General features: G+C 39.4%; 1 non-coding gene across 1 annotated transcript; it reads right to left on the bottom strand.

Moving 5' to 3' along the window:
* Nucleotides 1–1142: 1142 nt before the first annotated feature.
* On the bottom strand, nt 1143–1247 carry LOC138810935 (small nucleolar RNA U13). Its single transcript, XR_011367274.1, has one exon. It is a non-coding gene; the product is annotated as a small nucleolar RNA U13 (small nucleolar RNA).
* Nucleotides 1248–4487: the final 3240 nt, after the last annotated feature.

The following is a 4487-nucleotide window of genomic DNA, read 5'->3' as shown; positions in this document are numbered from 1 at the left end:
ACATTTCTCTTTTTTTTGGAAGGGGGGTCCAGTCATGGGGCCTGAACTCTGGGCCTGGGTGCTGTTCCTCAGCTCTTCAGCTCAAGGCTAGTTTTCTACCACGTGTGTCACAGCGCCATTTCTGTCTTATTTATTTTAACTTATGTGATGCTGAGGAATCGAACCCAGGGCCTCATGCATGCAATGCAAGTGCTCTACCACTGAGCCACCTTCTCAACCATTGAGTATATTTCTTATCCAGCATTGCTGCCTCCTCCTTTGTTGCCCCTTCTTATACCTTCCTATCTCCCCCCTTAACACCCCCATAATTCCCCCCTCCCCCGTAGCCAATGTTGAAATGTTCATTTTTCGTCATAACAACTTGTACAACTCATTGTTGCAATGCGTCCACATTTACCCCTATTTAAACGATTTGTTTATTCCTTTCCCCTCCACAAATTATACCAACATGATATAAAGTGAAAGCAGGGCTTATACTGTGGGGAAGGGACATACAAAACAACAAAGAAATAATCTTACAAATATGTTAGAAACAATCACCTTAAAGAAAGAATATTTGGAAACTTATCTTGGGGTTCATTTCACCTAATACCAACTTTTTCTATGTCTCTAACAGAAAGAATGGCATTGCCCCATTTGATAGGAAATGAAAATACTTGGAAAACATTATATTAAGTGAAGTATGCCAGGCCCCCAAAAAACATAGGCTCCATGGTTTTCCTTATTTGCAATAACTAGTATATTTGTGAGACAAGCAGAAAATGTCATCACTGTTCTTCCTATTAAGGATCGATTTTGCTCTTCGGGGTCTTTAATTGTTCCATATGAATTTTTGGATGGCCTCTCCTATTTCCTTGAAGAATGAGGTTGGAATATTGATAGGTATCACATTGAAATTTTGTGTAGCCTTGGGAAGTATTGCCATTTTCACCATATTTATCCTTTCAATCCAGGGGCATGGGAGTTTTTTGCACTTTCTAAGTTCTATTTTGATTTCCTTTATCAGGTTTTTAATGTTTTGGTTAAGTTTATTCCTAGGTATTTTATTTTCTGTGGGGCTATTAAGAATGGAATTGCTTCCTGATTTCAGCCACGCTATTCTCATGGTTGGCATACAGAAAAACCATGGATTTTTTTTTTTACATCAGATGGGTAATGTGCCGTCGTTGTAACAAGGTTTAGAGGGAGGCACATTTCACCCAAGCACATGAGAATCCAATCATCACACTTATGAACCGGAAAAGGATCAAGCCATGGGTTTTTGAGGGTTAATTTTACACCATGCCACTTTTTCAAAGTTTTGAATCAGCTGGAGTAATTTGGGAGTGGAGTCTGTGCGATTCTTTAAAAACAGATCATGTCATCTGCAAAGAGGAGAGTTTTATTCATCTTTCCCTATTTCGATTCCCATTATGTTTGCATTTTTTCTTATTGCTGTACCTAGGCATTCTAATACTAAATTGAAGAGAAGTGGACAGAGTGGACATCCTTGTCTCATTCCTGAGTTAAGAGGAAATGGCTTAATTTTTCACCATTAAGTATAATGCTGGCTGTAGGTTTGTCATATACAGCCTTTTTTGAGGAATGTTTCCTGGATTCCTAATTTTTCCAGAACCTTCATCATAAAGGGGTGTTGGATCTTGTCAAATGCTTTTTCTGCATCTATTGAGATAACCATGTGGTTCTTATCCTTGCTCTTGTTGATGCGATGAATTATATCACTTGATTTGCATACATTGAACCAGCTTTACATTCCTGAAATGAATCCTGTTTGATCATGGTGTATGATTTATTTTGGATGAATTTGTGAAGTAGTTTGGCCAAAATTTTCTTGAGAAATTTTGCATCAATGTTCACCAAAGAAATGGGTATGTAGTTCTGTTTCTTTGATGAGTTCCTACCTGGTTTTTGGATGAGGATCATGATGGCTTCATAGAATGAGTTCGGTAGTGAACTTCCTCTTTCAATTTCATTGAAGATTTGTAGGAGTATTGGTGTGAGCTCTGCTTTGAAGACCTATCAGAATTCTGCTGTAAATCCACCTGTTCTGGGCTTTTCTTAGATAGGAGGTCTCTTATTGCCGCTTCTATTTCAGTCCTTGATATGTGCCTGTGAATATGGTTTAACTCATCTTGGTTTAGTTTCAGCATGTCAATATTTGCTAGGAAAAAGGTCTATTTCTGCCAGGTTCTCAAATTTATTAGCATAAGGGTTTAATAAGTATTCCCTTATAATGTTCTGAATCTTGGTTGTTTCTGTAGTAATGTTTCCATTCTCATCACTGAGTTTGTTTATTTGGGTTTGTTCTCTTCTTTTTGTGATAAGGTTTCCTAACAGTCTGTCAATTTGTTAATTTTTTTTCGAAGAACCAACTCTTTATTTTGTTGATTCATTCTCTGTCTTTTGGGGATTCTAATTTGTTTACTTCTGATTTAATTTTAATTACTTTTTTCCATCTACTGGATTGGGGTTTATCTTTCCGCTCTTTTTCAATGAGGCTCAGATGTCTCATTTAATTGTTGGTTTCAGATCGCTCCAATTTGTTGATGTAGGAAATCAGAGAGGAACTGGCAATTTGTGTGTTCAGTTTTGTTCAATATCATGAACATTTGAATTTCCTTTCTAATCCCTTCCATGACCCACTGGTTGTTCAACAGTGTGTTGTTCAGCCTCCATGTGTTACTGGACATTCTTTTCGATGGCTTTTGGTGATGAGTTCCAATTTTATTCCTTTGTGGTCTGAGAGAATGCAAGGTATAATTTCAATTTGTCTGAATTTGGACATGTTTGCCTTGTCACCTATAATGTGGTCTATTTTGGAAAATGTTCCTTGTGATGCAGAGAAAAACGTGTATTCTGATGCTGCTGGGTTAAATATTCGGTAAATATCTGTTAAATTTATTTAACCTATGCTTTTGTTTAGATCTGCAGTTTCTCTGTTGAGGTTTTACCCACTTGATCTACCTAGTGGTTATAGTTGTATGTTAAAGTCCCCAACAATTAATGTCTTTGGATCTTTGACAGATTTGAGAGAATGTTTTTTTTTTTCTTGGATAAATTTGGATATTCGGTTGTTTGGCAAATAAATATTTGCCATTGTAATATGAAGGATACCTTAATTAGTATGTAGCCACCTTCTTTTTCTCTTCTCACTATTTCAAATTTTAAGTCTATTTTAGATATTAGGATTGCAACTCCTGCATGTTTATGGGGTCCATTTGGTTGTTTGATTTTCTTCCAGCCTTTCACTTTGAAAATTTATTTGTTTGTATGGTTAAGGTGACTCCTGAAGGCATCAGATAGAAGGATTTTGCTTTTTAATTGAACTAGACAGTCTATGTCGCTTAATTGTAGAGTTAACTCTGTTAATGTTCAGAGTTAGGACTGAGAGGTATTTTGGAATTCTTGCCATGTTATCTACCTTTTGGTGGTTGCAACATCTGGTTACTTTCTATGGTTCTTGGATTCTCAGTTTGGGTGCAGTTTCTTGACCTTTGTTGCGCTCTTGTTGTTTATTTATGTGTAGGACATCTTTTGTAGGGCTGGTTTGGGGGAATATATGTTGTTTCAGTTTTTCTTTGCTATGGAAGGTTTTTATTTGACCTTTGGTTATGAAGGAGAGTTTAGCTGGGTACAGTATTCTTGGTTGAAAGTTTGTCTTTAGGCCAGGGCATATATCATTCCAGGCTCTTCAAACTCGCCTTCTAAATATCTAAAGTATTCCAGGGGTACTGGATATAGACTGGCCAGCTGGATATACTCTGTGGTCTGGTGGAGCTCTCAAACAGTTCCCAGTTTTAGTGGGTCCTCTAGTGCAGGTGTTGGGGTATGGGTCTTGTTAAAGGTCTAAGGGTTAACACCATCTGTGGTCTCCCCTGAGGGATACACTGTCTCTTCTGGGGTGCTCACCCTGGAGCTAGTTGTTGTTTCTGTGTGATGTAGGTCTCTGGTTGCTGCTGCAATCAGAGTTCATTTGAGATGCTTGTGGACTGGGCTGAACAGTGGTGGCTCTGTGTGATTCTCCTCTGTTTCTGCCTCTTTTGATGCTGTTTGGGTTGGTGCCATGGGATAGGACTACAGCAAATGGGTGAGGGAAGGGTCTCTGTGCAGGTTCTGAACACTGGGGTTTGTCTCTGTTTGTACTGTCCTGATCAGCTCCAATATCTTTTAGTTCTTCTGCTCTGGCCTTCTGTGGACGAACCATGTAGTTCTGGGGTTCCTGCTGTGCGGCCCAGCGGCTTTGGTGGGATGGAACCCCTCTGTTCCGAGAGTGAAGGGTGGGGGTTGGATCTTTGTGCAGGCTCCCAGCTCAGAGGTTTCTCTGTTTGTTGCAATCACCGGGTCCAACACTGGTACCTCAGGCATCTTTTGCAAGGGTGATTTGCATACAATCCCCTGTGTCTCTGGAGACTCCGGAAGCCCTCGCCTGGCTGGATTGGCCACAGCTTGGTACGTTGCCACACAGCCAATAAAGATTGGGGGAGTGG

Source organism: Dipodomys merriami, unplaced genomic scaffold, assembly GCF_024711535.1.
Source record: "Dipodomys merriami isolate MVZ:Mamm:240054 unplaced genomic scaffold, mDipMer1.0.p SCAF_510, whole genome shotgun sequence".
In the NCBI taxonomy this organism is placed as follows: domain Eukaryota; kingdom Metazoa; phylum Chordata; class Mammalia; order Rodentia; family Heteromyidae; genus Dipodomys; species Dipodomys merriami.
The sequence above is the reverse complement of the archived record's forward strand: the minus strand, read 5'-3'. Positions and strand labels throughout refer to the sequence as shown.